This window comes from Lactuca virosa, chromosome 9 (assembly GCF_052849685.1).
Source record: "Lactuca virosa cultivar CGN04683 chromosome 9, Lactuca_virosa_CGN04683_v6, whole genome shotgun sequence".
In the NCBI taxonomy this organism is placed as follows: domain Eukaryota; kingdom Viridiplantae; phylum Streptophyta; class Magnoliopsida; order Asterales; family Asteraceae; genus Lactuca; species Lactuca virosa.
The window spans coordinates 49861751-49875364 of record NC_136434.1 but is presented as its reverse complement, the minus strand read 5'-3'; the positions used below and the strand labels follow the sequence as shown (position 1 = coordinate 49875364).

Genomic DNA, 13614 nt, shown 5'->3' with positions numbered 1-13614 from the left:
GGCCCGCTATTGCATGTCGGGTTGAAATACACCCCATGGCAGGGTGTACTATGGCATGTTCGGGTTGAAATATACGCCAAGGCAGGGCCCATATTTGTTTATTTGGGTTGAAATATACCCCAAGGGTAGGCCCATTTGTATGTTTGGTATGTGGTACTTTGGTGGAACTCACTAAGTGTTGTGCTTACCGTTTATGTTTATGGTTTCAACTACTTCCGGTACAAAGGGGAAGAGCCCGACGTGATGACACAACATCCTCCCCTCATGATTTTCGTACTTTTTGGATACTATTACTCTGATGATTTTGATATGGTACATTGTGAATGTTTTGGAACAACTTGATGATTGAAACTATTGTTTTTAAAAATGAAAAATTTTATCGCAGTTTTGGGATGTTACAAATTATTAGAACTTTTGTTTCTATTTGTGAAATATATCATTTTTACTCGATAATTGACATAAATATATGTAAAAATTGCAAAACAAAATCACTATATTACCACAAAATTTCTATTTTGACACTGAGTTTTTTTCTCAATTATGTCACTATGTTTACAATTATGTTGCATATATCAACCAAATGACAGGTTATCTCTATTTTCTCGATAACTATTTTTTCCGAATTGCAATAAAGTCACTATATTACCAAAAAAATTTGATTTTGATTTGTAACACTTGTTTTCCATATTGGATCAGTGTAGGGAATAAATGAGTCAAAGACTCGATTTTTAGGAAAAATCATGTGCTTCGACGTGACTATAGGGAGGTCATGACGTGACGATCCAATATGAGAATGCGCATTCGGAAGAATGACACGAAATGACACGAGTATGGTCACGACGTGAAGAGGGCTACAGCCCAAGCCCATGATCTTTTAGGATTTCCTTCGTATTTAAACCCCTAATCTCATATTTAGGGTTTAATTTCCATCCTCCATCACCCTCTAGATATTTGAGCAAACCCTACTACCCTCCACTTCATTTTTGAGCTTATTCTTGGAGTTTTGGTGCAATTTGAAGGAGAAGAAGGAGGTTTTGGAGCAAAGATCAAGCAAGCCACTCTACTCCACCCTTGGAATCATTCTCTGGACCATTTGTAAGACTTAAAGCTTCTACCTTTATGATTCCTTCTTAGTAGATCTAGATTTCCTTGTATGCTCTGTTCCATAAGAGGAGATTGTATGTTGGGATGAGATAAAGTTTGCAACTTTATGGCTCGTCAAGGTCCCTTGAGCCTTATATCTTCTAGATCTAGAATGTGGTTGAGATTTTGAAGCTTTGCATGAGTTTTAGGTCATATTCTTGCCTTTTGACCTAGTTTGGGTAAAGGACATGCATGCCCATAAAGTTGACCTTTTATGGATCTTTTGAGCCCTTAGAAGCTTTCTGAAAAAGTTGGAATTGGAGGCTTAATGGATTAAGGAATCAATCCATAAATATGCTCCCCCAACCGATGGTCACGACGTGCAATGCAGACTGACACGGCGTGGGGAAGGAGGATTCTTCGATTATATTGTCCTGATGTATTCATGACCTGACCAAGGAGGGTCCACGTCGTGGTGACTGCTGACTGAGTTTTCCCTGACCGAGTTGGATGAGTTGAAGTGTGACCGAGTTTGAAATCGGGGTTGAGTGTGTTCTCATGACGTGACCAAGGGTTGGTCATGACGTAAGGGTTAACTGTTGGAAATGATGACTGTTGACTTTGACTTTGACCGTTGACTTTTGGCATGGGTTGACTTTTGGTCAAATTTCTGGTTTTAGAAGGTAGACTTAGGGTTTACCTTGTGGTTGTATTAGGAGGTTTTTAGCACCTATTTGTTAGCAGTGAAAGCTGTTAGTTGTGGACTATGTCGGCAATGTGAGTCTTCTCACTATACTATATAAGATGTTAGTTGTCTTTGTGATACTTGCATAGAAGACCCCGGGGTAGCCCACGGTATTTATATGAAAGACCATTAGGGTAGCCCATGATACTTATATATAAGACAATGGGGGTAACCCATGCAAGTGTGAGGAAGACCATGGGGGTAGCCCATGACAATGCAAGGAAAGACCATGAGGGTAGCCCATGACACTTAGATGTAAGACCATGGGGGTAGCCCATGGCATTTCAGGAGAAAAACCGTGGGGATAGCCCATGGCAAACCGTATGTATGGTATGTGGTACTTCGGGGAACTCACTAAGCTTTGTGTTTACGGTTTGTGGTTTAACATTTTTCAGGTACTTCTAGTTCCAAAGGGAAGGGTCCAACTTAACTACACACCATCCCCTGATAGTTTTTTCCGCACTAATTATTATTGTTTTACTCTGATGTTTAGAAAATACAATTTACTCCGATTGGTTTTGGAACAAATGGTTGTATAGATTTGATGGTTTAAAAATGAAAATTTTACTAGTATTTTTGGGACGTTACATTTTTTTTCTCAATATGTCACTATATTTACAATTTTGTTGCAATATCAGCCAAATGACCGGTTCAATGACCCTATATTTAAAACTCAATCCTACCACATAAGATATGATGTGGCTTCCACATCATAATATTGTCATGTCATTTATCTGGTAACTTGCTAGATTGATGGTAATCAGTCACTCGGAGCAACATTAATAATCTTTGAAGATAGTAAAGGGACAACAAGTTCAACAATGTTGATGTTGGTACACCAAAGTGACATGAAATCAAGAAGAATGCCAATCATCCTTGGATGAGTCACATAAGTAGGTCTTTTCTTGCCTGAAATATGGGACACAAACTGATCAAACATGAGTTGAGTGAAATCCAGATGTTTTTTCTTGACCTAACCCAGGTTAGGATATGATCTATTCCTTCAAGGAACTCGAGATGGTTCTATTTTTGTTCTCAGAAAATGTCATCCCTATGGCTGGAAGTTTCTCGTTAGCCTCATCGGTAAATGACTAGTGCATAAAACTGGAAGTCTTGACCAATTAAACTTGTTTGAACTCAAGATCTTGTACATTATGGTCAAGAATAAACATCTAGATTTCGCTTAACTCATGTTTGATCAGTTTGAGTCCCACATATCTGGCAAGAAAATACCTACTTATTTGACTCACCTAAGGATGATTGGCATTCTTCTAGAGTTTATGTCACCAGGATATACCAATGTCAACATTGTTGAACTTGTTGTTCCTCTACTATCTTCAAATATTATTGATGCTGCTCTAAGTAACCGATTACCATCAATCTAGCAAGTTACCAAATAAATAACATGACAATATTATGATGTAGAAGCAAAGTCAGATCTTAGGTGGCAAGATTGCATCGAATCGGTCATTTTATTGATATTGCAACAAAATTGTACATATAGTGACATAGAAAAAAAAACTCGGTCTCAAAATCGAAACTTTGTGGTAATATGGTGTCTTTATTGCAATTCGGGAAAAGTGGTTACCGGAAAAACAGGAAAAACCGGACATTTGGTTGATATTGCAACCCAATTGTAAATATATTTAGTTTTATTCTACAATATATATATATATATATATATATATATATATATATATATATATATACATAGAGAGAGAGAGAGAGAAAAGTTCAATAAAGAACCATTATTAATCAAGGAACCAATCCAAAACGTCAAAATTTAAAGCGATCAACGGCAAAAGGAAGGGTTGTAGACTTTTACAATAGACTCACATTGACCAGATTATAACAAAACTCACTTCCTTTTTTTAGTTTAATTTTTTTTAGGCTATGTTTTTTATCGAAAAAAAAAACGAATATACCATTGTTCGTGATTTTTCGTCCTCTTTCCATAGAGATTCATATTGATATATAAAAATTATTATTTTTTTCAAAAAACCCTCTTCATTTTCGTTGTTTGTTGAAAAGTTAAGGTCTATTTGTTTTGTAGAAAAAAATTAATAAATATATCAAAATTCATATTTTTTGGTACTCTCTAAACATGGATTCATATTGATGTTAAAAAAGAAATCGAAATTTCAGTTTAAATTCACATTGTGAACCTGTTCAGATTCACATTATGAACCTGCTCAGATTCACATTGTGAACCTGTTCAGATTCACATTGTGAACCTGCTCAGATTCACAATGTGAATAGTAGTAAATCAGATTCACAATGTGAATAAATTCATTTGTTGATTTTACAAAACTAATTTATAAGTAATAAAAACGTTAAAATATTATAAAATTACATGGAATATAATTCGATTCATATTTAAATTTCACTAAGTTAATTTGCAAATGATCAAAAAGTTGAAATAATAAATCAAATTCACATTGTGAATGTTACAAATTGAAATATTTATAGTTTAGATTCACAGTGTGAATCTGAACTGATCGAGCTTTTTTTTTTTTTTTTAAATCGGTGTTGATGTTTATTAATAGAATACAAAAAATTAATATTTTTGGTATAATTAGTTTTTTTTGATAAAAATAAACTTAAATATTAAAAAAAATAGCAAAATGAAGTAGGTTTTTTTCAAAAAAAAATTTGTTTTTTATATTTCTATATGGATCTCTATGGAAAGAGGACGAAAAACTGTGAACAACGGTATATTCGAGTTTTTTTTTTTGATAAAAAATATGGCTTAAAAAAAATTTAAACGAAAAAAAAGATGTGAGTTTTTTGGTAAGGAGTTGAATTTTTTGGTATAATCTGATGTGTGCGTCCGATATACAAGTGTACATCTATTTCCTTGGTCGTTAATCATTATGATTTTCGACGCTCACAATTAGTTGTTTGTTAATTATGGTTCTCTTTTGAACCTCACTCTATATATATTTGTAAAAGATTAAACTTCAGGGATATCTTTGTAAATTCGGTAAACCTTAAGTGGCTGTTCAGCAAACCCACCTCCAAGATATTGACAATTTTTGGTCTAGCAAGAATGTAAGATCTTGACCGTTGAATGCGGTCATTTGGACGGTCGATGGATTTGTGACTTAAATCTCACGCTGATAACGTTTTTTGTTAACTCTTCATGTCACGTCTTTGAGATGACATGTTATCTTTTTCTTTTGTATTTTTGCCATTTTATTGATCAGAAGTTTATATGTATGAGTTAAGGTCTTACATACTTGATCTGAATTTTTGTATATATTGACAAAAGTTAATAAATTAGAAAGTTTGGACATGAGATTTTCTTTGAGGATTGTGAAACTAGAGTTGAAAAACTTTACCTTGATTAAAATAAAATCCATGGTAAAAAATAATGTATTTTTAAGGTTCTATATTTATTTATTTATTTGCAAGAATTATGTGGTGTAGATCGTAATTTATATTAGAGTGGTCACGATTATATATTTTTCAAGAGTTTTAGTATAATATGCAGTTATGGTCCTATTTTATTGTATTACGGACCTAACTATATAGGCCGCCAAACTAGGGAAAGAGAATTTGGTCCGGAAATTTGAACCGAACAGAAATGAACCGAATTAGGTCCGGATAAAACATTCGATTCGATTTTTGGGTATCTATATTAGGCTTATTCGGTTCTTGAGTTATTCGGTTCGGGTTACCGAAATAAGGGCTTATTCGGTTCTACATATACAACCCACAATTGAAAAGTCATTTTTTAATCGTATTTTTCTTGCTACACTGAATGACCACATTCATTCGATTCGATCGTGTTTTTACTTGTTTCTCCTTCTATGATCGAGTCATACATTCAAAACAGAAAAAAAAACCTATTGCATCGTACTGCCGAAGTCGACTTTCTACTCAATCGTATTACCGAAGTCAACTTCCTACTCAAGCATTCCTATTCAGAAACTGAGAGTCGATCATTTCTCTTTATATTCAGAAATCGATCATTCCTTCTTTGTCTCTAAGAATTTATGATTCCTATCTTGTCTAGTCATGAAAAATTGTATTAGGTTCTTTTCGAGTTATTCGGGTTATAGAATCTTAATATGGTTTATTCGGTTCTTTTCGGTTATATTAGGTCTTTAATCATATTGTACATGTTATTCGGGTTATTCGGATAATAACCGAACCGAACCGATTAATACCCGAACCGAACCGAACTCGTATTGATTATTTTTCGATTCATGCAATTACCCTTATTCGGTTTTTGGGTTATTCGGGTTCGAGTCGGTTCGGTCGGGTTCCGACCCGAATAACATCCCTACGCCAAACTATATATATATATATATATATATATATATATATATATATATATATATATATATAGGCTTAGGTTATTATATTCAAGGTAATTATTGTGTTATTGTATGCATAAATGTAGGTCAATCATTTTACTTATTTTAAGAAAGTTATTAATACATATTATTGAATTAAATATAATTGAAAAATACCATCTAATTTAACTAGAAGGGTATTTTAGTCAATTAACGTAGATTTGATAAAGGAAATTTGAATATTTTAAGGGATTATAGATTCTATTAATTTTAAAAATCCGATTTTACGAATTATAAGGTTTTTAATTTGGACATTCTGACAGAATATGTTTGAGTATGTTCAAAAATAAAAATATTCTTGAACCATAAAATAATAAAAATATTCTTGAACATATTTCTTGATCATGACTTTAAATTTTTTTTGTAGAATAACAAAATTCTCGAACCATCATTTGAAGAATTAAAACAAAAATTACATTAATTCTTATATAATACATGTAACAATTGCTAAAGAATTACATTTATTGTTAAATAATAAAACTAAAAAAACTTTCAAATCTGGAAAAAAAACATCAAAATCTAACAAAGACACTAATACATTCTAAAAGAATAATGTTGCTAAGAGGCGTCGTTCAAATTTAGTGGTCCGTTCTTCAAGCATCAGCTTCTGTAGAAACAAATCCAATGAATAAGTTAGTGAGAAAATATCCATATTCCATTCCAACGTAATTAGAATTCGTGATTCCATTCTGATAGAATTGGAATTCATTTACCAATAATTATATTAATTCGGAGAATTCTAACAGAATATGTTCATGATTATCATAAAAAATATTCTTTTCTGATAGAATACTATAAACGAAGAAATACCATTCAGCTGAAGCATTTTAGCGAGCGCTTGGTGTGCATCAAAACAACTTTCAATTTTGGATGAACAACATACAAAAATTGTTCATACCACATCAGCCTTCACATAAATGAATAACATTATTCCAAGATTCTGTAATTGTCAAATACCAAATTCAAGTAAAAATTCACCTGGGCAGGATACACCTGGCCTCCTGTAACATATTGTATGGCTGTAACATATTGTATGGCAGAGTAAACATAAAGAAAGTAAAAGCAGTTAGTTCCATCCAAACTCAATTATACAAAAGAATCATAAAAACAACAAAAAAAAATCTCTACCTTTAGATGGAGCAGCCGGCTGTGACAACCCCACCTCCACCTTCTTCTTCGTCTTCTGCAACGACCATACACTCTAGTGTGGTGTTTTCTTCTTGTTCTGTCGATCAAAGCACAAAACATACACCACCCCTAAATCACTACTTTTAAGAAACAGAAGTTGACGCAGCTAGAACAAAAAAACAAAAACAAAAACAAAACAAAACAAAACAAAAAAAAAAAAAAAAAAACTAATTTCTTCCTTCTTCATTTCCTATGAATCAACAAACCCAAATTCCCTTCATTTTCATTGATTTCCCAGCAAACCCAAACACCCCAACGATTTCTATTAAACAAACAAACAAAATCCCAAAAGAAATTTTTACCTGTGGTTGATTTGGAACTGCCAAAACAAGGAAACATCGTGATCTTCGAGCAAACGCCACCGAGGTCCTCACCTGCGACGGATGGCTGCCATCGGACCCCCCTTCCCCTCGTTTTCTTCCTTCTCTGCTGTTCCCATCGAACACAAAGCCGCTCCTCACGAATCGACCGACTACGCACCGCCTGTGAGCTTCGTTTTCTTCGGCCTTCTTTGTGGTCTGCGACAACCGAGGAACCAGAAGCAGCGCCGACGAGCCTTCGCTTTTCCCTCTATTCATTCGTCTGCTTGCAGACGTTCTTCCCTTGCCCGTTCAACAAATGACGACGGGATGCGATTTAAACCTAATCCGTTGTAAAATCTTTTAAAAATAGCAAAAATACCCTCACTATTAAACCTTTCCCCATCGATTATTTTTGGATGATCAGTGAGGGTTTCCGAACACGATCTGAAAGCGTCAATACCCTGTAGGATGCTAGGGCTTTATCGGGTGGGAGATTGAGGAAGACACGCTTATTTATTTAGGTTATAAGTCAATATCATGATTATAGGGATTATTTTTGGAAGTTACTAAACAAATTACTAAATTACCCCTATTTATTTATTTTATTATTTAATTTTTTTATTTAATTTTGATTGGCCCACATTGATGCATACAATAACACAATAATTACTTTGAATACCTGAACCTAGCTCTCTCTCTCTCTCTCTCTCTCTATATATATATATATATATATATATATATATATATATATATATATATATATATATATATATATATATATATACACACACACATACTTGAGTAAATTATACGGATGGTTCCTTATGGTTTGGGGTGATTTGTGTATTTGGTCTCAAATTTTTTTCTTTCATTCAGACAGTCCTTAAGACTTAATTTTATCGTGTATTTCGTCGTGAATTGACTATTTTGCCTTATTTGTTGGTTTTTGATTTGTTTTTTAAATACTTATATATATATATATATATATATATATATATATATATATATATATATATATATATATATATATATGTGGGAGTGTTCAATCGAAAACATTTCTTATTGCGCGAACATTTGAGAACAAATTTGGAGTACACAATTTTTTTTAATTAAAATTATAAAATAATATTCATAAAAATCAAAAAATAGTTACAAACAATTAAAAACCCACAAACCAAACACTCACCACCCAACCAACACCACCCACCACCACTACCTACCACCCATCACCACCACTCCCACCACCACCACCACCTGCTACCAACACCCATCAAAACCACCACACACCCCCACCATCACCACCCACCTTTAGCACCAATCACCACCGCCCCCACCCACCTCCATCACCCATCACTGCCACCCATCAAAAGCATCACCCGCCACCACCATCATCACCCACCACCTACCACCATCCAACCACCACCACGCGCCGACACCACCACCCATACCCACCACTCGTCACAGCCACCAACCATCACCCACAACCACCACCTACTACCCACCACCACCCTTCACCCTTCACCACCCATCACCACCACCCGCCACTATCACCCCCACCTACCACCCACCAAAATCACCAAACACCACCATCACTAACACCCGCCACCACCACCACCACACATACCACTAACCACCTACTACCCACCAAAACCACCACCCACCACCATCACCACCACCCGCAGCCACCACCTACCATTTACCACCACCACCACCAAACGTCACCACACGCCACCACCACCCACATACCAACACCCAACACTATTCACCATCACCACTCACCACGACTTGCCACCATTACCCCCACCAAACATCCACCAAAACCACCACCCATCACCCCTACTACCACCCACCATCCCTACTACCAACCACCACCTACCACTACCACCACTATCACCACCCGCCACCACCACGACCATCACCACCCGCCACTTACCACCACAAACCACCACCTCCACCTGCCATTTACCACCACCAAACATCACCACACGCCACCACTACTTGCCACCACCACACGCCACTGCCCACCTACCAACACCACTACAACCCACCGCCTCACCTGTCACCCCACCACCCTTCACCATCACCACCACCTACAACCTATAACCACCCATAACCACCACCCACAACCACCACAAACCAACTATCATCCTCCACCCCATCACCCACCACCCATCACCACTACTCATCACCACCGTGCCCTAAATCCACCACCACCACCACCCACAACGCACCACAATGCATGTCCACCGCTCGCCCACTACCCACTACCTACAACCACCAACACTATATATGATATAATGGCATAAATGATGTGTGATTATATGTATTTAATCACATATATCATACGCGATTAAATACATATAATCACATGTGATTATATGTATCTAATCATATATGATTTATATAAACAAGATTAGTTTTCATGTTTTCCATTCAATAACTTTTCTCATGCATTTAATCAAATCTGATTATATGTAGTTAATAACATATGATTAATGTGGACAAAGATTTGTTTTCGCGTTTTTGATTCAATGGTTGTTCTCTTGTATATAATCACATATGATTATATGTATGACAATATTCTTTTTTGTCCATATTAATCATATGTGATTAGATAAATATAATATTATTTGATTAAATACATGAGAACAACTATTAAATCGAGAATGCGAAAATGAATTTTGTCTACATATGATTATATGTATGTAATCACATATGATTTATATTCATTTTTGCGTTTTTGACTCAATAGTTGGTCTCATGTATATATGATTTATGTAGGAAAAGATTTGTTTTCGCATTCTTGATTCAATAGTTGCTCTTGTGTATATAATCATATGTGATTAAATGTATGTAATCACATATGATTATATGTATGTAATCACATATGATTTATATGGACAAAATTCATTTTCGAGTTTTCGATTCAATAATTTTGATCATGTATTTAATTACATGTGGTTAAATGTATCTAATCACATATGATTTATATGGACAAAAAAACAAATTGATAGTGTCCATATAAATCATATGTGATTAGATACATACATATGATTAAAAATACAAGAACAACTATTGAATCGAGAACACGAAAATAAATATTGTTCACATAATTCATATATGATTAGATACATATAATGATATGTGATTATATATTTAATCACATATGATTAATATGGACAAAGAACAACTATTCAATCGAGAACACAAAAACAAATTTTGTACACATAAATCATATATGATTAAATACATATAATCACATGTGATTAAATAAATGAAAAAAAAGCTATTGGATACATTTAATCACATGTGATTATATGTATTTAATCACATGTGGTTTATATGGACAATATTTATTTTCGAGTTTTCGACTCAAATTGTTGGTCTCGTGTATTTCATCATATGTGATTATATCTATTTAATTACATATGATTTATATGGACAATATTCATTTTGATGTTTTTGATTCAATATTTCCTCTCATGTATTTAATCAAACGCTTTCCAAGACTCTGAAAAGACATATTATCTCTACAAAATGCAGAGTCACCGTATAGTTCCCATTTGGTAAACATTGACCATAGTAAGTGATGGATAGTAGAGAGAGGCGAGCTGTAGTGTACAGTTGATTATCATCAATAGTCAGTCAGTGCAGATACATTGGTGGCTACATAGTTGGATAATCTATGATAACCACCCAACGCATTGCCGGTGCTACTTGTCTTGTGGGAACAAACTTAGCTGCTCCACCTGAATCCTCATCAGCTTCATATGTCAAGTTTCCAATGGTCACTTTAGGTCCCCCACAATTAATGTGAATTGAGTAGTTCTCTAGAAAACAAAAAACATAAAAATCAGTCAACTTCGGTTTTCATGTTCAAATTAATTAATTGGAATAGGAAAGTATCTTCCTCACCCCTTAGACAGGGAAACTGGCTAAGGCACTTCCCAAGCTCTCTGCATTCAATCAAAGATCGGAATATTAAACTTGGTGAAATTTAGAAAAACAAATTCTTTCTAAATAACCCATATATGGGTATAATAAGCTTACGAGTTGCTTGCAGGAGGATAGCTTCTGAATAAGTTCCTAATAAATGAAAGATGACATAAGCTTTATCTTTAGAATATTATATGGGCAGGATAAGAATCACAAGATGATTTGAAAGATTAAAACTTTATGAGGGCACACTTTCTTCGTTGAATTTATTGTAGGAAAGATCGATCTCGTTGTTTCATAATCACAACCACTAAAGATAATCACAATAAAATGCTCAAGATGATGCTAATGGATATAGTCTAAAATAGGCTTTAAATCAATCAAGTAATGGAAGAGGGAGAATTATTACAGATGCCTCAATTTTGAAATTTGTGATAAAAAATCTGGAATTCTGCCAGTTAGTCTACTGCTTTTGAATATCCTGCAATTTTGCCCAAAGTTGTTGAAGATATAAAAATCCAATCTTGAAATTTATCAACTTTTAATATGAGAGACATGTGTTAGTTTGTCATTAAGTATGCATCCATACAAATTATAAACATACACATCAAGTTATAAAACTTCTTGGGCTCCATTTCAATTTCCTGCACTCGTTTTGTAGAAGTTATCTATGTACGCTATACACAACCTCAAATGAACATAACTTTGTGATGACATTAATCCATGCAAATGTATTAACTTTGTGGCTTTGTGATGATATTAATCGATGCAAATGCAAATGTATTTTTTATAAGTTTGTTTGAAGATACCTTTGTGATGATATTAATCCATGTAAATGCAAATGTATTTTTCATAAGTTTGTTTGTCCTTTGTAATGATATTAATCCATGCAAATGCACTTTTAGGTAGGTCGTTACTTCTTACTTGTTAATCCCCACCCCACCCCGCCCCGGTTAGGATATATATATATATATATATATATATATATATATATACCATCTTATAAAGAGTACATAATCAATGTCTTAAGTACAAATTTTAAAGCCTAAGGTACAACAAATAAAGCCTATTATCTTAAAAAACAAGGAAATACATTTTGGATGGTCGGATATATATTGAACGGTGAGGATTTTCTGAATGGTGATCCGTGTGAAATGTTATTAACCAATGAAAATGGAGAGTTTAAAAATTGTCTAAAAAGACAACATGTAGAGCCTTGTGTACAAATGTCTAATGCTTGACTTGGGAAGACCTACCAAACACACGGTGCCTTACATGGATCAACTCACACAGATAGCCACCGTGTCCTTCTTTTCTGCATCACTCTATTCTTCCTCATGTATTTCATTTTCAAAATTTAAAAACCACTGCCGCTTCTCTCTGTTTCTCCTTTTTTCTTCTTCCCTCTAACCCTAAATAGTCTCCCTCACCACCTCGTTCATCGTTCCGCCACGTTTCCAGCAACACACCACCCTCTCCCTTTCATCGCCAAGTTTTTCCGACGTCAAGGGAGGAAACGACTCCGGTATGACGGGCGCTGAGTCGGAGATTGGAGATGGGGGCGTCACGACCGGAGGAGCGGACGGTTGGACAGCGCCGCTTACACTCGACGCAGGTGGAACGGCCGGCGATTGAAGATCAGCGACGCAGGAAGCATGGCCAGCCTCATCATCACTCTTCTTCATCTGTTTATAAAATTTCCATCTGATTTCTTCAAGACAAAATCCAAAGTGCACCCCTGCAATCGACTTTTTGAACGATTGGCAATCGATTTCGATTGGTTTCTCTTCAGTCTCCAGGTAAATTTTTCTCTTAGTATTGTTCAAATATCAAACCTAAAATTTCTCATATCCCCTTTTTCACTCAAATATCAAACCTAAAATTTCTCATATCCCCTTTTTCACTCAATCGTAGATCTGTTCGACATTTGACTGCCTCTTGGTTATTTCATCACGTAGATCTGTTCGACATTTGACTGCCTCTCATATCAATTCTTTTT

The 13614-nt window shown here is 34.9% G+C and overlaps 1 long non-coding RNA gene across 1 annotated transcript; it reads right to left on the bottom strand.

Moving 5' to 3' along the window:
• Positions 1-11027: 11027 nt before the first annotated feature.
• On the bottom strand, positions 11028-12488 carry LOC145140910 (uncharacterized). The gene is made up of 3 exons (XR_013722335.1): positions 11730-12488; positions 11595-11635; positions 11028-11509 (listed from the first exon to the last, which is right to left on the bottom strand). It is a non-coding gene; the product is annotated as an uncharacterized LOC145140910 (long non-coding RNA).
• Between the last annotated feature and the right edge of the window lie 1126 nt (positions 12489-13614).